This window comes from Spea bombifrons, chromosome 4 (genome assembly GCF_027358695.1).
Source record: "Spea bombifrons isolate aSpeBom1 chromosome 4, aSpeBom1.2.pri, whole genome shotgun sequence".
NCBI lineage: Eukaryota > Metazoa > Chordata > Amphibia > Anura > Pelobatidae > Spea > Spea bombifrons.
In genome coordinates, this window is record NC_071090.1 from 113,794,796 (window position 1) to 113,815,040 (window position 20,245).

At 48.0% G+C, this 20,245-nt stretch overlaps 16 non-coding genes across 16 annotated transcripts; all 16 read left to right on the top strand.

The window, feature by feature from the left end:
* The first annotated feature begins 50 nt into the window (after nucleotides 1–50).
* On the top strand, nucleotides 51–123 carry TRNAK-UUU (transfer RNA lysine (anticodon UUU)). The gene has a single exon. It is a non-coding gene; the product is annotated as a tRNA-Lys (tRNA).
* A 1,256-nt stretch (nucleotides 124–1,379) lies between these two features.
* On the top strand, nucleotides 1,380–1,452 carry TRNAK-UUU (transfer RNA lysine (anticodon UUU)). Its single transcript has one exon. It is a non-coding gene; the product is annotated as a tRNA-Lys (tRNA).
* Nucleotides 1,453–2,707: 1,255 nt separating this feature from the next.
* Nucleotides 2,708–2,780, top strand: TRNAK-UUU (transfer RNA lysine (anticodon UUU)). Its single transcript has one exon. It is a non-coding gene; the product is annotated as a tRNA-Lys (tRNA).
* Nucleotides 2,781–4,043: 1,263 nt separating this feature from the next.
* TRNAK-UUU (transfer RNA lysine (anticodon UUU)) lies at nucleotides 4,044–4,116 on the top strand. Its single transcript has one exon. It is a non-coding gene; the product is annotated as a tRNA-Lys (tRNA).
* Nucleotides 4,117–5,379: 1,263 nt separating this feature from the next.
* TRNAK-UUU (transfer RNA lysine (anticodon UUU)) lies at nucleotides 5,380–5,452 on the top strand. The gene has a single exon. It is a non-coding gene; the product is annotated as a tRNA-Lys (tRNA).
* Nucleotides 5,453–6,716: 1,264 nt separating this feature from the next.
* Nucleotides 6,717–6,789, top strand: TRNAK-UUU (transfer RNA lysine (anticodon UUU)). The gene has a single exon. It is a non-coding gene; the product is annotated as a tRNA-Lys (tRNA).
* Nucleotides 6,790–8,052: 1,263 nt separating this feature from the next.
* Nucleotides 8,053–8,125, top strand: TRNAK-UUU (transfer RNA lysine (anticodon UUU)). Its single transcript has one exon. It is a non-coding gene; the product is annotated as a tRNA-Lys (tRNA).
* Nucleotides 8,126–9,396: 1,271 nt separating this feature from the next.
* On the top strand, nucleotides 9,397–9,469 carry TRNAK-UUU (transfer RNA lysine (anticodon UUU)). The gene has a single exon. It is a non-coding gene; the product is annotated as a tRNA-Lys (tRNA).
* A 1,256-nt stretch (nucleotides 9,470–10,725) lies between these two features.
* TRNAK-UUU (transfer RNA lysine (anticodon UUU)) lies at nucleotides 10,726–10,798 on the top strand. Its single transcript has one exon. It is a non-coding gene; the product is annotated as a tRNA-Lys (tRNA).
* A 1,256-nt stretch (nucleotides 10,799–12,054) lies between these two features.
* TRNAK-UUU (transfer RNA lysine (anticodon UUU)) lies at nucleotides 12,055–12,127 on the top strand. Its single transcript has one exon. It is a non-coding gene; the product is annotated as a tRNA-Lys (tRNA).
* Nucleotides 12,128–13,383: 1,256 nt separating this feature from the next.
* On the top strand, nucleotides 13,384–13,456 carry TRNAK-UUU (transfer RNA lysine (anticodon UUU)). Its single transcript has one exon. It is a non-coding gene; the product is annotated as a tRNA-Lys (tRNA).
* A 1,263-nt stretch (nucleotides 13,457–14,719) lies between these two features.
* Nucleotides 14,720–14,792, top strand: TRNAK-UUU (transfer RNA lysine (anticodon UUU)). The gene has a single exon. It is a non-coding gene; the product is annotated as a tRNA-Lys (tRNA).
* Nucleotides 14,793–16,047: 1,255 nt separating this feature from the next.
* On the top strand, nucleotides 16,048–16,120 carry TRNAK-UUU (transfer RNA lysine (anticodon UUU)). Its single transcript has one exon. It is a non-coding gene; the product is annotated as a tRNA-Lys (tRNA).
* Nucleotides 16,121–17,383: 1,263 nt separating this feature from the next.
* TRNAK-UUU (transfer RNA lysine (anticodon UUU)) lies at nucleotides 17,384–17,456 on the top strand. Its single transcript has one exon. It is a non-coding gene; the product is annotated as a tRNA-Lys (tRNA).
* A 1,255-nt stretch (nucleotides 17,457–18,711) lies between these two features.
* On the top strand, nucleotides 18,712–18,784 carry TRNAK-UUU (transfer RNA lysine (anticodon UUU)). Its single transcript has one exon. It is a non-coding gene; the product is annotated as a tRNA-Lys (tRNA).
* Nucleotides 18,785–20,040: 1,256 nt separating this feature from the next.
* Nucleotides 20,041–20,113, top strand: TRNAK-UUU (transfer RNA lysine (anticodon UUU)). The gene has a single exon. It is a non-coding gene; the product is annotated as a tRNA-Lys (tRNA).
* The last annotated feature ends 132 nt before the right edge of the window (nucleotides 20,114–20,245 follow it).

Consider the following 20,245-nt stretch of genomic DNA (forward strand, 5'->3'; position numbering starts at 1 on the left):
CTGTGGCTGATAGCCAGCTTCAGGTCTGGCCCAAGGCTCTTGCACAGCGAGCCTGGATAGCTCAGTCGGTAGAGCATCAGACTTTTAATCTGAGGGTCCAGGGTTCAAGTCCCTGTTCGGGCGCTGCTCGCTTTATTATGCTAAAACCACGAGTTCAGCGCCGTACAATCAACACTGGAAAGCTTTACTTGACTCAAAAGATAGTAGATAAGCGGGACGGCTTCCCTGCAAACCTTTTAGATATGCCGAACGGTTCTTAGCTGCCAAAAAATGTCTCCCGTATCTATGTGTAAAGAAACAAGATCATTTATAACGTCACCCCCTTTTCTTTCTAGACCTTAGACCAATGGTGCACACACCAGAGTTTGAGGGATATTGAATGTTTAAAGAGAATCCACCGTTAATGCCTCCTGTATTCACGGAAACAAATAGCATACGTGCAGAAGAATCGAGACACCGCCGCCTCTAAACACCAGCCAGCAATCCACGGATGTACGGTAACGCACAGACGTCCAGACATTTCCTGAGTAACGGATATAGTGGTATCTCTACAATGCATCATGCAAATAAGGGAGTCATTTCATTTGCAGAAACATAGGCAAAACAGCATGGCCCGTACGGGGATCGAACCCGCGACCTTGGCGTTATTAGCACCACGCTCTAACCAACTGAGCTAACCGGCCACGTCGGCAGGCTCGGTAAAACAGAGGACCGTGGAAAAAACTCCAGAGTAAATGAACGTTTGGCATCAGCTATCAACAGTCTCAAGCTGTAAAACAAGCATGCCCTGTATGAGGGTCGAACTCACAACCTTCAGATTATGAGACTGACGCGCTACCTACTGCGCTAACAAGGCAAACGCTGGCTGGTGCCGGTTGCTGAAGCATCGTAAAGGACAAATAAAGGACATCCATCGTAAAGGACAAATTTCCTTCAGCATGGGTAAAAGGCAACCCTGCTTTTCCAGGGACCTGTTTTACCAATGCTCTAAAAAGAAGCTTGCATTGGCCGGGAATCGAACCCGGGCCTCCCGCGTGGCAGGCGAGAATTCTACCACTGAACCACCAATGCATCTGCAACGGCCCACTTGAAAATCCATAGAGATTCGAGTGGTCGGAAAGAAGATTTTTCCCCCTGAACAGAAAGTTATGGAAGCGGTGGTTGGGGGATCAATCAGTTAGTTGCTTATACGTGTAGCTGTAAAAGAAGCGTGCCCTGTGCGAGGACCTGACTCTCGAACTTCAGATTATGAGACCGACATTGTGGAAATGGTTGTCAACCAGAAACTCAAGGTGTTCTAGATGTAATGTAAGTGCACGTGGACCAACTCTGTGGCTGATAGCCAGCTTCAGGTCTGGCCCAAGGCTCTTGCACAGCGAGCCTGGATAGCTCAGTCGGTAGAGCATCAGACTTTTAATCTGAGGGTCCAGGGTTCAAGTCCCTGTTCGGGCGCTGCTCGCTTTATTATGCTAAAACCACGAGTTCAGCGCCGTACAATCAACACTGGAAAGCTTTACTTGACTCAAAAGATAGTAGATAAGCGGGACGGCTTCCCTGCAAACCTTTTAGATATGCCGAACGGTTCTTAGCTGCCAAAAAATGTCTCCCGTATCTATGTGTAAAGAAACAAGATCATTTATAACGTCACCCCCTTTTCTTTCTAGACCTTAGACCAATGGTGCACACACCAGAGTTTGAGGGATATTGAATGTTTAAAGAGAATCCACCGTTAATGCCTCCTGTATTCACGGAAACAAATAGCATACGTGCAGAAGAATCGAGACACCGCCGCCTCTAAACACCAGCCAGCAATCCACGGATGTACGGTAACGCACAGACGTCCAGACATTTCCTGAGTAACGGATATAGTGGTATCTCTACAATGCATCATGCAAATAAGGGAGTCATTTCATTTGCAGAAACATAGGCAAAACAGCATGGCCCGTACGGGGATCGAACCCGCGACCTTGGCGTTATTAGCACCACGCTCTAACCAACTGAGCTAACCGGCCACGTCGGCAGGCTCGGCAAAACAGAGGACCGTGGAAAAAACTCCAGAGTAAATGAACGTTTGGCATCAGCTATCAACAGTCTCAAGCTGTAAAACAAGCATGCCCTGTATGAGGGTCGAACTCACAACCTTCAGATTATGAGACTGACGCGCTACCTACTGCGCTAACAAGGCAAACGCTGGCTGGTGCCGGTTGCTGAAGCATCGTAAAGGACAAATAAAGGACATCCATCGTAAAGGACAAATTTCCTTCAGCATGGTAAAAGGCAACGCTGCTTTTCCAGGGACCTGTTTTACCAATGCTCTAAAAAGAAGCTTGCATTGGCCGGGAATCGAACCCGGGCCTCCCGCGTGGCAGGCGAGAATTCTACCACTGAACCACCAATGCATCTGCAACGGCACACTTGAAAATCCATAGAGATTCGAGTGGTCGGAAAGAAGATTTTTCCCCCTGAACAGAAAGTTATGGAAGCGGTGGTTGGGGGATTAATCAGTTAGTTGCTTATACGTGTAGCTGTAAAAGAAGCGTGCCCTGTGCGAGGACCTGACTCTCGAACTTCAGATTATGAGACCGACATTGTGGAAATGGTTGTCAACCAGAAACTCAAGGTGTCCTAGATGTAATGTAAGTGCACGTGGACCAACTCTGTGGCTGATAGCCAGCTTCAGGTCTGGCCCAAGGCTCTTGCACAGCGAGCCTGGATAGCTCAGTCGGTAGAGCATCAGACTTTTAATCTGAGGGTCCAGGGTTCAAGTCCCTGTTCGGGCGCTGCTCGCTTTATTATGCTAAAACCACGAGTTCAGCGCCGTACAATCAACACTGGAAAGCTTTACTTGACTCAAAAGATAGTAGATAAGCGGGACGGCTTCCCTGCAAACCTTTTAGATATGCCGAACGGTTCTTAGCTGCCAAAAAATGTCTCCCGTATCTATGTGTAAAGAAACAAGATCATTTATAACGTCACCCCCTTTTCTTTCTAGACCTTAGACCAATGGTGCACACACCAGAGTTTGAGGGATATTGAATGTTTAAAGAGAATCCACCGTTAATGCCTCCTGTATTCACGGAAACAAATAGCATACGTGCAGAAGAATCGAGACACCGCCGCCTCTAAACACCAGCCAGCAATCCGCGGATGTACGGTAACGCACAGACGTCCAGACATTTCCTGAGTAACGGATATAGTGGTATCTCTACAATGCATCATGCAAATAAGGGAGTCATTTCATTTGCAGAAACATAGGCAAAACAGCATGGCCCGTACGGGGATCGAACCCGCGACCTTGGCGTTATTAGCACCACGCTCTAACCAACTGAGCTAACCGGCCACGTCGGCAGGCTCGGCAAAACAGAGGACCGTGGAAAAAACTCCAGAGTAAATGAACGTTTGGCATCAGCTATCAACAGTCTCAAGCTGTAAAACAAGCATGCCCTGTATGAGGGTCGAACTCACAACCTTCAGATTATGAGACTGACGCGCTACCTACTGCGCTAACAAGGCAAACGCTGGCTGGTGCCGGTTGCTGAAGCATCGTAAAGGACAAATAAAGGACATCCATCGTAAAGGACAAATTTCCTTCAGCATGGGTAAAAGGCAACCCTGCTTTTCCAGGGACCTGTTTTACCAATGCTCTAAAAAGAAGCTTGCATTGGCCGGGAATCGAACCCGGGCCTCCCGCGTGGCAGGCGAGAATTCTACCACTGAACCACCAATGCATCTGCAACGGCCCACTTGAAAATCCATAGAGATTCGAGTGGTCGGAAAGAAGATTTTTCCCCCTGAACAGAAAGTTATGGAAGCGGTGGTTGGGGGATCAATCAGTTAGTTGCTTATACGTGTAGCTGTAAAAGAAGCGTGCCCTGTGCGAGGACCTGACTCTCGAACTTCAGATTATGAGACCGACATTGTGGAAATGGTTGTCATTTGTCAACCAGAAACTCAAGGTGTCCTAGATGTAATGTAAGTGCACGTGGACCAACTCTGTGGCTGATAGCCAGCTTCAGGTCTGGCCCAAGGCTCTTGCACAGCGAGCCTGGATAGCTCAGTCGGTAGAGCATCAGACTTTTAATCTGAGGGTCCAGGGTTCAAGTCCCTGTTCGGGCGCTGCTCGCTTTATTATGCTAAAACCACGAGTTCAGCGCCGTACAATCAACACTGGAAAGCTTTACTTGACTCAAAAGATAGTAGATAAGCGGGACGGCTTCCCTGCAAACCTTTTAGATATGCCGAACGGTTCTTAGCTGCCAAAAAATGTCTCCCGTATCTATGTGTAAAGAAACAAGATCATTTATAACGTCACCCCCTTTTCTTTCTAGACCTTAGACCAATAGTGCACACACCAGAGTTTGAGGGATATTGAATGTTTAAAGAGAATCCACCGTTAATGCCTCCTGTATTCACGGAAACAAATAGCATACGTGCAGAAGAATCGAGACAACGCCGCCTCTCAACACAAGCCAGCAATCCGCGGATGTACAGTAACGCACAGACGTCCAGACATTTCCTGAGTAACGGATATAGTGGTATCTCTACAATGCATCATGCAAATAAGGGAGTCATTTCATTTGCAGAAACATAGGCAAAACAGCATGGCCCGTACGGGGATCGAACCCGCGACCTTGGCGTTATTAGCACCACGCTCTAACCAACTGAGCTAACCGGCCACGTCGGCAGGCTCGGCAAAACAGAGGACCGTGGAAAAAACTCCAGAGTAAATGAACGTTTGGCATCAGCTATCAACAGTCTCAAGCTGTAAAACAAGCATGCCCTGTATGAGGGTCGAACTCACAACCTTCAGATTATGAGACTGACGCGCTACCTACTGCGCTAACAAGGCAAACGCTGGCTGGTGCCGGTTGCTGAAGCATCGTAAAGGACAAATAAAGGACATCCATCGTAAAGGACAAATTTCCTTCAGCATGGGTAAAAGGCAACCCTGCTTTTCCAGGGACCTGTTTTACCAATGCTCTAAAAAGAAGCTTGCATTGGCCGGGAATCGAACCCGGGCCTCCCGCGTGGCAGGCGAGAATTCTACCACTGAACCACCAATGCATCTGCAACGGCCCACTTGAAAATCCATAGAGATTCGAGTGGTCGGAAAGAAGATTTTTCCCCCTGAACAGAAAGTTATGGAAGCGGTGGTTGGGGGATCAATCAGTTAGTTGCTTATACGTGTAGCTGTAAAAGAAGCGTGCCCTGTGCGAGGACCTGACTCTCGACCTTCAGATTATGAGACCGACATTGTGGAAATGGTTGTCATTTGTCAACCAGAAACTCAAGGTGTCCTAGATGTAATGTAAGTGCACGTGGACCAACTCTGTGGCTGATAGCCAGCTTCAGGTCTGGCCCAAGGCTCTTGCACAGCGAGCCTGGATAGCTCAGTCGGTAGAGCATCAGACTTTTAATCTGAGGGTCCAGGGTTCAAGTCCCTGTTCGGGCGCTGCTCGCTTTATTATGCTAAAACCACGAGTTCAGCGCCGTACAATCAACACTGGAAAGCTTTACTTGACTCAAAAGATAGTAGATAAGCGGGACGGCTTCCCTGCAAACCTTTTAGATATGCCGAACGGTTCTTAGCTGCCAAAAAATGTCTCCCGTATCTATGTGTAAAGAAACAAGATCATTTATAACGTCACCCCCTTTTCTTTCTAGACCTTAGACCAATGGTGCACACACCAGAGTTTGAGGGATATTGAATGTTTAAAGAGAATCCACCGTTAATGCCTCCTGTATTCACGGAAACAAATAGCATACGTGCAGAAGAATCGAGACACCGCCGCCTCTAAACACCAGCCAGCAATCCGCGGATGTACGGTAACGCACAGACGTCCAGACATTTCCTGAGTAACGGATATAGTGGTATCTCTACAATGCATCATGCAAATAAGGGAGTCATTTCATTTGCAGAAACATAGGCAAAACAGCATGGCCCGTACGGGGATCGAACCCGCGACCTTGGCGTTATTAGCACCACGCTCTAACCAACTGAGCTAACCGGCCACGTCGGCAGGCTCGGACGCAGGCTCGGATTGAGGACCGTGGAAAAAACTCCAGAGTAAATGAACGTTTGGCATCAGCTATCAACAGTCTCAAGCTGTAAAACAAGCATGCCCTGTATGAGGGTCGAACTCACAACCTTCAGATTATGAGACTGACGCGCTACCTACTGCGCTAACAAGGCAAACGCTGGCTGGTGCCGGTTGCTGAAGCATCGTAAAGGACAAATAAAGGACATCCATCGTAAAGGACAAATTTCCTTCAGCATGGGTAAAAGGCAACCCTGCTTTTCCAGGGACCTGTTTTACCAATGCTCTAAAAAGAAGCTTGCATTGGCCGGGAATCGAACCCGGGCCTCCCGCGTGGCAGGCGAGAATTCTACCACTGAACCACCAATGCATCTGCAACGGCCCACTTGAAAATCCATAGAGATTCGAGTGGTCGGAAAGAAGATTTTTCCCCCTGAACAGAAAGTTATGGAAGCGGTGGTTGGGGGATTAATCAGTTAGTTGCTTATACGTGTAGCTGTAAAAGAAGCGTGCCCTGTGCGAGGACCTGACTCTCGAACTTCAGATTATGAGACCGACATTGTGGAAATGGTTGTCAACCAGAAACTCAAGGTGTCCTAGATGTAATGTAAGTGCACGTGGACCAACTCTGTGGCTGATAGCCAGCTTCAGGTCTGGCCCAAGGCTCTTGCACAGCGAGCCTGGATAGCTCAGTCGGTAGAGCATCAGACTTTTAATCTGAGGGTCCAGGGTTCAAGTCCCTGTTCGGGCGCTGCTCGCTTTATTATGCTAAAACCACGAGTTCAGCGCCGTACAATCAACACTGGAAAGCTTTACTTGACTCAAAAGATAGTAGATAAGCGGGACGGCTTCCCTGCAAACCTTTTAGATATGCCGAACGGTTCTTAGCTGCCAAAAAATGTCTCCCGTATCTATGTGTAAAGAAACAAGATCATTTATAACGTCACCCCCTTTTCTTTCTAGACCTTAGACCAATAGTGCACACACCAGAGTTTGAGGGATATTGAATGTTTAAAGAGAATCCACCGTTAATGCCTCCTGTATTCACGGAAACAAATAGCATACGTGCAGAAGAATCGAGACAACGCCGCCTCTCAACACAAGCCAGCAATCCGCGGATGTACGGTAACGCACAGACGTCCAGACATTTCCTGAGTAACGGATATAGTGGTATCTCTACAATGCATCATGCAAATAAGGGAGTCATTTCATTTGCAGAAACATAGGCAAAACAGCATGGCCCGTACGGGGATCGAACCCGCGACCTTGGCGTTATTAGCACCACGCTCTAACCAACTGAGCTAACCGGCCACGTCGGCAGGCTCGGCAAAACAGAGGACCGTGGAAAAAACTCCAGAGTAAATGAACGTTTGGCATCAGCTATCAACAGTCTCAAGCTGTAAAACAAGCATGCCCTGTATGAGGGTCGAACTCACAACCTTCAGATTATGAGACTGACGCGCTACCTACTGCGCTAACAAGGCAAACGCTGGCTGGTGCCGGTTGCTGAAGCATCGTAAAGGACAAATAAAGGACATCCATCGTAAAGGACAAATTTCCTTCAGCATGGGTAAAAGGCAACCCTGCTTTTCCAGGGACCTGTTTTACCAATGCTCTAAAAAGAAGCTTGCATTGGCCGGGAATCGAACCCGGGCCTCCCGCGTGGCAGGCGAAAATTCTACCACTGAACCACCAATGCATCTGCAACGGCCCACTTGAAAATCCATAGAGATTCGAGTGGTCGGAAAGAAGATTTTTCCCCCTGAACAGAAAGTTATGGAAGCGGTGGTTGGGGGATCAATCAGTTAGTTGCTTATACGTGTAGCTGTAAAAGAAGCGTGCCCTGTGCGAGGACCTGACTCTCGACCTTCAGATTATGAGACCGACATTGTGGAAATGGTTGTCATTTGTCAACCAGAAACTCAAGGTGTCCTAGATGTAATGTAAGTGCACGTGGACCAACTCTGTGGCTGATAGCCAGCTTCAGGTCTGGCCCAAGGCTCTTGCACAGCGAGCCTGGATAGCTCAGTCGGTAGAGCATCAGACTTTTAATCTGAGGGTCCAGGGTTCAAGTCCCTGTTCGGGCGCTGCTCGCTTTATTATGCTAAAACCACGAGTTCAGCGCCGTACAATCAACACTGGAAAGCTTTACTTGACTCAAAAGATAGTAGATAAGCGGGACGGCTTCCCTGCAAACCTTTTAGATATGCCGAACGGTTCTTAGCTGCCAAAAAATGTCTCCCGTATCTATGTGTAAAGAAACAAGATCATTTATAACGTCACCCCCTTTTCTTTCTAGACCTTAGACCAATGGTGCACACACCAGAGTTTGAGGGATATTGAATGTTTAAAGAGAATCCACCGTTAATGCCTCCTGTATTCACGGAAACAAATAGCATACGTGCAGAAGAATCGAGACACCGCCGCCTCTAAACACCAGCCAGCAATCCGCGGATGTACGGTAACGCACAGACGTCCAGACATTTCCTGAGTAACGGATATAGTGGTATCTCTACAATGCATCATGCAAATAAGGGAGTCATTTCATTTGCAGAAACATAGGCAAAACAGCATGGCCCGTACGGGGATCGAACCCGCGACCTTGGCGTTATTAGCACCACGCTCTAACCAACTGAGCTAACCGGCCACGTCGGCAGGCTCGGACGCAGGCTCGGATTGAGGACCGTGGAAAAAACTCCAGAGTAAATGAACGTTTGGCATCAGCTATCAACAGTCTCAAGCTGTAAAACAAGCATGCCCTGTATGAAGGTCGAACTCACGACCTTCAGATTATGAGACTGACGCGCTACCTACTGCGCTAACAAGGCAAACGCTGGCTGGTGCCGGTTGCTGAAGCATCGTAAAGGACAAATAAAGGACATCCATCGTAAAGGACAAATTTCCTTCAGCATGGGTAAAAGGCAACCCTGCTTTTCCAGGGACCTGTTTTACCAATGCTCTAAAAAGAAGCTTGCATTGGCCGGGAATCGAACCCGGGCCTCCCGCGTGGCAGGCGAGAATTCTACCACTGAACCACCAATGCATCTGCAACGGCCCACTTGAAAATCCATAGAGATTCGAGTGGTCGGAAAGAAGATTTTTCCCCCTGAACAGAAAGTTATGGAAGCGGTGGTTGGGGGATCAATCAGTTAGTTGCTTATACGTGTAGCTGTAAAAGAAGCGTGCCCTGTGCGAGGACCTGACTCTCGAACTTCAGATTATGAGACCGACATTGTGGAAATGGTTGTCATTTGTCAACCAGAAACTCAAGGTGTCCTAGATGTAATGTAAGTGCACGTGGACCAACTCTGTGGCTGATAGCCAGCTTCAGGTCTGGCCCAAGGCTCTTGCACAGCGAGCCTGGATAGCTCAGTCGGTAGAGCATCAGACTTTTAATCTGAGGGTCCAGGGTTCAAGTCCCTGTTCGGGCGCTGCTCGCTTTATTATGCTAAAACCACGAGTTCAGCGCCGTACAATCAACACTGGAAAGCTTTACTTGACTCAAAAGATAGTAGATAAGCGGGACGGCTTCCCTGCAAACCTTTTAGATATGCCGAACGGTTCTTAGCTGCCAAAAAATGTCTCCCGTATCTATGTGTAAAGAAACAAGATCATTTATAACGTCACCCCCTTTTCTTTCTAGACCTTAGACCAATGGTGCACACACCAGAGTTTGAGGGATATTGAATGTTTAAAGAGAATCCACCGTTAATGCCTCCTGTATTCACGGAAACAAATAGCATACGTGCAGAAGAATCGAGACACCGCCGCCTCTAAACACCAGCCAGCAATCCGCGGATGTACGGTAACGCACAGACGTCCAGACATTTCCTGAGTAACGGATATAGTGGTATCTCTACAATGCATCATGCAAATAAGGGAGTCATTTCATTTGCAGAAACATAGGCAAAACAGCATGGCCCGTACGGGGATCGAACCCGCGACCTTGGCGTTATTAGCACCACGCTCTAACCAACTGAGCTAACCGGCCACGTCGGCAGGCTCGGCAAAACAGAGGACCGTGGAAAAAACTCCAGAGTAAATGAACGTTTGGCATCAGCTATCAACAGTCTCAAGCTGTAAAACAAGCATGCCCTGTATGAGGGTCGAACTCACAACCTTCAGATTATGAGACTGACGCGCTACCTACTGCGCTAACAAGGCAAACGCTGGCTGGTGCCGGTTGCTGAAGCATCGTAAAGGACAAATAAAGGACATCCATCGTAAAGGACAAATTTCCTTCAGCATGGGTAAAAGGCAACCCTGCTTTTCCAGGGACCTGTTTTACCAATGCTCTAAAAAGAAGCTTGCATTGGCCGGGAATCGAACCCGGGCCTCCCGCGTGGCAGGCGAGAATTCTACCACTGAACCACCAATGCATCTGCAACGGCCCACTTGAAAATCCATAGAGATTCGAGTGGTCGGAAAGAAGATTTTTCCCCCTGAACAGAAAGTTATGGAAGCGGTGGTTGGGGGATTAATCAGTTAGTTGCTTATACGTGTAGCTGTAAAAGAAGCGTGCCCTGTGCGAGGACCTGACTCTCGAACTTCAGATTATGAGACCGACATTGTGGAAATGGTTGTCAACCAGAAACTCAAGGTGTCCTAGATGTAATGTAAGTGCACGTGGACCAACTCTGTGGCTGATAGCCAGCTTCAGGTCTGGCCCAAGGCTCTTGCACAGCGAGCCTGGATAGCTCAGTCGGTAGAGCATCAGACTTTTAATCTGAGGGTCCAGGGTTCAAGTCCCTGTTCGGGCGCTGCTCGCTTTATTATGCTAAAACCACGAGTTCAGCGCCGTACAATCAACACTGGAAAGCTTTACTTGACTCAAAAAATAGTAGATAAGCGGGACGGCTTCCCTGCAAACCTTTTAGATATGCCGAACGGTTCTTAGCTGCCAAAAAATGTCTCCCGTATCTATGTGTAAAGAAACAAGATCATTTATAACGTCACCCCCTTTTCTTTCTAGACCTTAGACCAATGGTGCACACACCAGAGTTTGAGGGATATTGAATGTTTAAAGAGAATCCACCGTTAATGCCTCCTGTATTCACGGAAACAAATAGCATACGTGCAGAAGAATCGAGACACCGCCGCCTCTAAACACCAGCCAGCAATCCGCGGATGTACGGTAACGCACAGACGTCCAGACATTTCCTGAGTAACGGATATAGTGGTATCTCTACAATGCATCATGCAAATAAGGGAGTCATTTCATTTGCAGAAACATAGGCAAAACAGCATGGCCCGTACGGGGATCGAACCCGCGACCTTGGCGTTATTAGCACCACGCTCTAACCAACTGAGCTAACCGGCCACGTCGGCAGGCTCGGCAAAACAGAGGACCGTGGAAAAAACTCCAGAGTAAATGAACGTTTGGCATCAGCTATCAACAGTCTCAAGCTGTAAAACAAGCATGCCCTGTATGAGGGTCGAACTCACAACCTTCAGATTATGAGACTGACGCGCTACCTACTGCGCTAACAAGGCAAACGCTGGCTGGTGCCGGTTGCTGAAGCATCGTAAAGGACAAATAAAGGACATCCATCGTAAAGGACAAATTTCCTTCAGCATGGGTAAAAGGCAACCCTGCTTTTCCAGGGACCTGTTTTACCAATGCTCTAAAAAGAAGCTTGCATTGGCCGGGAATCGAACCCGGGCCTCCCGCGTGGCAGGCGAGAATTCTACCACTGAACCACCAATGCATCTGCAACGGCCCACTTGAAAATCCATAGAGATTCGAGTGGTCGGAAAGAAGATTTTTCCCCCTGAACAGAAAGTTATGGAAGCGGTGGTTGGGGGATCAATCAGTTAGTTGCTTATACGTGTAGCTGTAAAAGAAGCGTGCCCTGTGCGAGGACCTGACTCTCGAACTTCAGATTATGAGACCGACATTGTGGAAATGGTTGTCAACCAGAAACTCAAGGTGTTCTAGATGTAATGTAAGTGCACGTGGACCAACTCTGTGGCTGATAGCCAGCTTCAGGTCTGGCCCAAGGCTCTTGCACAGCGAGCCTGGATAGCTCAGTCGGTAGAGCATCAGACTTTTAATCTGAGGGTCCAGGGTTCAAGTCCCTGTTCGGGCGCTGCTCGCTTTATTATGCTAAAACCACGAGTTCAGCGCCGTACAATCAACACTGGAAAGCTTTACTTGACTCAAAAGATAGTAGATAAGCGGGACGGCTTCCCTGCAAACCTTTTAGATATGCCGAACGGTTCTTAGCTGCCAAAAAATGTCTCCCGTATCTATGTGTAAAGAAACAAGATCATTTATAACGTCACCCCCTTTTCTTTCTAGACCTTAGACCAATAGTGCACACACCAGAGTTTGAGGGATATTGAATGTTTAAAGAGAATCCACCGTTAATGCCTCCTGTATTCACGGAAACAAATAGCATACGTGCAGAAGAATCGAGACAACGCCGCCTCTCAACACAAGCCAGCAATCCGCGGATGTACAGTAACGCACAGACGTCCAGACATTTCCTGAGTAACGGATATAGTGGTATCTCTACAATGCATCATGCAAATAAGGGAGTCATTTCATTTGCAGAAACATAGGCAAAACAGCATGGCCCGTACGGGGATCGAACCCGCGACCTTGGCGTTATTAGCACCACGCTCTAACCAACTGAGCTAACCGGCCACGTCGGCAGGCTCAGCAAAACAGAGGACCGTGGAAAAAACTCCAGAGTAAATGAACGTTTGGCATCAGCTATCAACAGTCTCAAGCTGTAAAACAAGCATGCCCTGTATGAAGGTCGAACTCACGACCTTCAGATTATGAGACTGACGCGCTACCTACTGCGCTAACAAGGCAAACGCTGGCTGGTGCCGGTTGCTGAAGCATCGTAAAGGACAAATAAAGGACATCCATCGTAAAGGACAAATTTCCTTCAGCATGGGTAAAAGGCAACCCTGCTTTTCCAGGGACCTGTTTTACCAATGCTCTAAAAAGAAGCTTGCATTGGCCGGGAATCGAACCCGGGCCTCCCGCGTGGCAGGCGAGAATTCTACCACTGAACCACCAATGCATCTGCAACGGCCCACTTGAAAATCCATAGAGATTCGAGTGGTCGGAAAGAAGATTTTTCCCCCTGAACAGAAAGTTATGGAAGCGGTGGTTGGGGGATCAATCAGTTAGTTGCTTATACGTGTAGCTGTAAAAGAAGCGTGCCCTGTGCGAGGACCTGACTCTCGAACTTCAGATTATGAGACCGACATTGTGGAAATGGTTGTCAACCAGAAACTCAAGGTGTTCTAGATGTAATGTAAGTGCACGTGGACCAACTCTGTGGCTGATAGCCAGCTTCAGGTCTGGCCCAAGGCTCTTGCACAGCGAGCCTGGATAGCTCAGTCGGTAGAGCATCAGACTTTTAATCTGAGGGTCCAGGGTTCAAGTCCCTGTTCGGGCGCTGCTCGCTTTATTATGCTAAAACCACGAGTTCAGCGCCGTACAATCAACACTGGAAAGCTTTACTTGACTCAAAAGATAGTAGATAAGCGGGACGGCTTCCCTGCAAACCTTTTAGATATGCCGAACGGTTCTTAGCTGCCAAAAAATGTCTCCCGTATCTATGTGTAAAGAAACAAGATCATTTATAACGTCACCCCCTTTTCTTTCTAGACCTTAGACCAATGGTGCACACACCAGAGTTTGAGGGATATTGAATGTTTAAAGAGAATCCACCGTTAATGCCTCCTGTATTCACGGAAACAAATAGCATACGTGCAGAAGAATCGAGACACCGCCGCCTCTAAACACCAGCCAGCAATCCACGGATGTACGGTAACGCACAGACGTCCAGACATTTCCTGAGTAACGGATATAGTGGTATCTCTACAATGCATCATGCAAATAAGGGAGTCATTTCATTTGCAGAAACATAGGCAAAACAGCATGGCCCGTACGGGGATCGAACCCGCGACCTTGGCGTTATTAGCACCACGCTCTAACCAACTGAGCTAACCGGCCACGTCGGCAGGCTCGGTAAAACAGAGGACCGTGGAAAAAACTCCAGAGTAAATGAACGTTTGGCATCAGCTATCAACAGTCTCAAGCTGTAAAACAAGCATGCCCTGTATGAGGGTCGAACTCACAACCTTCAGATTATGAGACTGACGCGCTACCTACTGCGCTAACAAGGCAAACGCTGGCTGGTGCCGGTTGCTGAAGCATCGTAAAGGACAAATAAAGGACATCCATCGTAAAGGACAAATTTCCTTCAGCATGGGTAAAAGGCAACCCTGCTTTTCCAGGGACCTGTTTTACCAATGCTCTAAAAAGAAGCTTGCATTGGCCGGGAATCGAACCCGGGCCTCCCGCGTGGCAGGCGAGAATTCTACCACTGAACCACCAATGCATCTGCAACGGCCCACTTGAAAATCCATAGAGATTCGAGTGGTCGGAAAGAAGATTTTTCCCCCTGAACAGAAAGTTATGGAAGCGGTGGTTGGGGGATCAATCAGTTAGTTGCTTATACGTGTAGCTGTAAAAGAAGCGTGCCCTGTGCGAGGACCTGACTCTCGACCTTCAGATTATGAGACCGACATTGTGGAAATGGTTGTCATTTGTCAACCAGAAACTCAAGGTGTCCTAGATGTAATGTAAGTGCACGTGGACCAACTCTGTGGCTGATAGCCAGCTTCAGGTCTGGCCCAAGGCTCTTGCACAGCGAGCCTGGATAGCTCAGTCGGTAGAGCATCAGACTTTTAATCTGAGGGTCCAGGGTTCAAGTCCCTGTTCGGGCGCTGCTCGCTTTATTATGCTAAAACCACGAGTTCAGCGCCGTACAATCAACACTGGAAAGCTTTACTTGACTCAAAAGATAGTAGATAAGCGGGACGGCTTCCCTGCAAACCTTTTAGATATGCCGAACGGTTCTTAGCTGCCAAAAAATGTCTCCCGTATCTATGTGTAAAGAAACAAGATCATTTATAACGTCACCCCCTTTTCTTTCTAGACCTTAGACCAATGGTGCACACACCAGAGTTTGAGGGATATTGAATGTTTAAAGAGAATCCACCGTTAATGCCTCCTGTATTCACGGAAACAAATAGCATACGTGCAGAAGAATCGAGACACCGCCGCCTCTAAACACCAGCCAGCAATCCGCGGATGTACGGTAACGCACAGACGTCCAGACATTTCCTGAGTAACGGATATAGTGGTATCTCTACAATGCATCATGCAAATAAGGGAGTCATTTCATTTGCAGAAACATAGGCAAAACAGCATGGCCCGTACGGGGATCGAACCCGCGACCTTGGCGTTATTAGCACCACGCTCTAACCAACTGAGCTAACCGGCCACGTCGGCAGGCTCGGCAAAACAGAGGACCGTGGAAAAAACTCCAGAGTAAATGAACGTTTGGCATCAGCTATCAACAGTCTCAAGCTGTAAAACAAGCATGCCCTGTATGAGGGTCGAACTCACAACCTTCAGATTATGAGACTGACGCGCTACCTACTGCGCTAACAAGGCAAACGCTGGCTGGTGCCGGTTGCTGAAGCATCGTAAAGGACAAATAAAGGACATCCATCGTAAAGGACAAATTTCCTTCAGCATGGTAAAAGGCAACGCTGCTTTTCCAGGGACCTGTTTTACCAATGCTCTAAAAAGAAGCTTGCATTGGCCGGGAATCGAACCCGGGCCTCCCGCGTGGCAGGCGAGAATTCTACCACTGAACCACCAATGCATCTGCAACGGCCCACTTGAAAATCCATAGAGATTCGAGTGGTCGGAAAGAAGATTTTTCCCCCTGAACAGAAAGTTATGGAAGCGGTGGTTGGGGGATCAATCAGTTAGTTGCTTATACGTGTAGCTGTAAAAGAAGCGTGCCCTGTGCGAGGACCTGACTCTCGACCTTCAGATTATGAGACCGACATTGTGGAAATGGTTGTCAACCAGAAACTCAAGGTGTCCTAGATGTAATGTAAGTGCACGTGGACCAACTCTGTGGCTGATAGCCAGCTTCAGGTCTGGCCCAAGGCTCTTGCACAGCGAGCCTGGATAGCTCAGTCGGTAGAGCATCAGACTTTTAATCTGAGGGTCCAGGGTTCAAGTCCCTGTTCGGGCGCTGCTCGCTTTATTATGCTAAAACCACGAGTTCAGCGCCGTACAATCAACACTGGAAAGCTTTACTTGACTCAAAAGATAGTAGATAAGCGGGACGGCTTCCCTGCAAACCTTTTAGATATGCCGAACGGTTCTTAGCTGCCAAAAAATGTCTCCCGTATCTATGTGTAAAGAAACAAGATCATTTATAACGTCACCCCCTTTTCTTTCTAGACCTTAGACCAATAGTGCACACACCAGAGTTTGAGGGATATTGAATGTTTAAAGAGAATCCACCGTTAATGCCTCCTGTATTCACGGAAACAAATAGCATACGTGCAGAAGAATCGAGACAACGCCGCCTCTCAACACAAGCCAGCAATCCGCGGATGTACAGTAACGCACAGACGTCCAGACATTTCCTGAGTAACGGATATAGTGGTATCTCTACAATGCATCATGCAAATAAGGGAGTCATTTCATTTGCAGAAACATAGGCAAAACAGCATGGCCCGTACGGGGATCGAACCCGCGACCTTGGCGTTATTAGCACCACGCTCTAACCAACTGAGCTAACCGGCCACGTCGGCAGGCTCGGCAAAACAGAGGACCGTGGAAAAAACTCCAGAGTAAATGAACGTTTGGCATCAGCTATCAACAGTCTCAAGCTGTAAAACAAGCATGCCCTGTATGAGGGTCGAACTCACAACCTTCAGATTATGAGACTGACGCGCTACCTACTGCGCTAACAAGGCAAACGCTGGCTGGTGCCGGTTGCTGAAGCATCGTAAAGGACAAATAAAGGACATCCATCGTAAAGGACAAATTTCCTTCAGCATGGGTAAAAGGCAACCCTGCTTTTCCAGGGACCTGTTTTACCAATGCTCTAAAAAGAAGCTTGCATTGGCCGGGAATCGAACCCGGGCCTCCCGCGTGGCAGGCGAGAATTCTACCACTGAACCACCAATGCATCTGCAACGGCCCACTTGAAAATCCATAGAGATTCGAGTGGTCGGAAAGAAGATTTTTCCCCCTGAACAGAAAGTTATGGAAGCGGTGGTTGGGGGATCAATCAGTTAGTTGCTTATACGTGTAGCTGTAAAAGAAGCGTGCCCTGTGCGAGGACCTGACTCTCGACCTTCAGATTATGAGACCGACATTGTGGAAATGGTTGTCATTTGTCAACCAGAAACTCAAGGTGTCCTAGATGTAATGTAAGTGCACGTGGACCAACTCTGTGGCTGATAGCCAGCTTCAGGTCTGGCCCAAGGCTCTTGCACAGCGAGCCTGGATAGCTCAGTCGGTAGAGCATCAGACTTTTAATCTGAGGGTCCAGGGTTCAAGTCCCTGTTCGGGCGCTGCTCGCTTTATTATGCTAAAACCACGAGTTCAGCGCCGTACAATCAACACTGGAAAGCTTTACTTGACTCAAAAGATAGTAGATAAGCGGGACGGCTTCCCTGCAAACCTTTTAGATATGCCGAACGGTTCTTAGCTGCCAAAAAATGTCTCCCGTATCTATGTGTAAAGAAACAAGATCATTTATAACGTCACCCCCTTTTCTTTCTAGACCTTAGACCAATGGTGCACACACCAGAGTTTGAGGGATATTGAATGTTTAAAGAGAATCCACCGTTAATGCCTCCTGTATTCACGGAAACAAATAGCATACGTGCAGAAGAATCGAGACACCGCCGCCTCTAAACACCAGCCAGCAATCCGCGGATGTACGGTAACGCACAGACGTCCAGACATTTCCTGAGTAACGGATATAGTGGTATCTCTACAATGCATCATGCAAATAAGGGAGTCATTTCATTTGCAGAAACATAGGCAAAACAGCATGGCCCGTACGGGGATCGAACCCGCGACCTTGGCGTTATTAGCACCACGCTCTAACCAACTGAGCTAACCGGCCACGTCGGCAGGCTCGGCAAAACAGAGGACCGTGGAAAAAACTCCAGAGTAAATGAACGTTTGGCATCAGCTATCAACAGTCTCAAGCTGTAAAACAAGCATGCCCTGTATGAGGGTCGAACTCACAACCTTCAGATTATGAGACTGACGCGCTACCTACTGCGCTAACAAGGCAAACGCTGGCTGGTGCCGGTTGCTGAAGCATCGTAAAGGACAAATAAAGGACATCCATCGTAAAGGACAAATTTCCTTCAGCATGGTAAAAGGCAACGCTGCTTTTCCAGGGACCTGTTTTACCAATGCTCTAAAAAGAAGCTTGCATTGGCCGGGAATCGAACCCGGGCCTCCCGCGTGGCAGGCGAGAATTCTACCACTGAACCACCAATGCATCTGCAACGGCCCACTTGAAAATCCATAGAGATTCGAGTGGTCGGAAAGAAGATTTTTCCCCCTGAACAGAAAGTTATGGAAGCGGTGGTTGGGGGATCAATCAGTTAGTTGCTTATACGTGTAGCTGTAAAAGAAGCGTGCCCTGTGCGAGGACCTGACTCTCGACCTTCAGATTATGAGACCGACATTGTGGAAATGGTTGTCAACCAGAAACTCAAGGTGTCCTAGATGTAATGTAAGTGCACGTGGACCAACTCTGTGGCTGATAGCCAGCTTCAGGTCTGGCCCAAGGCTCTTGCACAGCGAGCCTGGATAGCTCAGTCGGTAGAGCATCAGACTTTTAATCTGAGGGTCCAGGGTTCAAGTCCCTGTTCGGGCGCTGCTCGCTTTATTATGCTAAAACCACGAGTTCAGCGCCGTACAATCAACACTGGAAAGCTTTACTTGACTCAAAAGATAGTAGATAAGCGGGACGGCTTCCCTGCAAACCTTTTAGATATGCCGAACGGTTCTTAGCTGCCAAAAAATGTCTCCCGTATCTATGTGTAAAGAAACAAGATCATTTATAACGTCACCCCCTTTTCTTTCTAGACCTTAGACCAATAGTGCACACACCAGAGTTTGAGGGATATTGAATGTTTAAAGAGAATCCACCGTTAATGCCTCCTGTATTCACGGAAACAAATAGCATACGTGCAGAAGAATCGAGACAACGCCGCCTCTCAACACAAGCCAGCAATCCGCGGATGTACAGTAACGCACAGACGTCCAGACATTTCCTGAGTAACGGATATAGTGGTATCTCTACAATGCATCATGCAAATAAGGGAGTCATTTCATTTGCAGAAACATAGGCAAAACAGCATGGCCCGTACGGGGATCGAACCCGCGACCTTGGCGTTATTAGCACCACGCTCTAACCAACTGAGCTAACCGGCCACGTCGGCAGGCTCGGCAAAACAGAGGACCGTGGAAAAAACTCCAGAGTAAATGAACGTTTGGCATCAGCTATCAACAGTCTCAAGCTGTAAAACAAGCATGCCCTGTATGAGGGTCGAACTCACAACCTTCAGATTATGAGACTGACGCGCTACCTACTGCGCTAACAAGGCAAACGCTGGCTGGTGCCGGTTGCTGAAGCATCGTAAAGGACAAATAAAGGACATCCATCGTAAAGGACAAATTTCCTTCAGCATGGGTAAAAGGCAACCCTGCTTTTCCAGGGACCTGTTTTACCAATGCTCTAAAAAGAAGCTTGCATTGGCCGGGAATCGAACCCGGGCCTCCCGCGTGGCAGGCGAGAATTCTACCACTGAACCACCAATGCATCTGCAACGGCCCACTTGAAAATCCATAGAGATTCGAGTGGTCGGAAAGAAGATTTTTCCCCCTGAACAGAAAGTTATGGAAGCGGTGGTTGGGGGATCAATCAGTTAGTTGCTTATACGTGTAGCTGTAAAAGAAGCGTGCCCTGTGCGAGGACCTGACTCTCGAACTTCAGATTATGAGACCGACATTGTGGAAATGGTTGTCAACCAGAAACTCAAGGTGTTCTAGATGTAATGTAAGTGCACGTGGACCAACTCTGTGGCTGATAGCCAGCTTCAGGTCTGGCCCAAGGCTCTTGCACAGCGAGCCTGGATAGCTCAGTCGGTAGAGCATCAGACTTTTAATCTGAGGGTCCAGGGTTCAAGTCCCTGTTCGGGCGCTGCTCGCTTTATTATGCTAAAACCACGAGTTCAGCGCCGTACAATCAACACTGGAAAGCTTTACTTGACTCAAAAGATAGTAGATAAGCGGGACGGCTTCCCTGCAAACCTTTTAGATATGCCGAATGGTT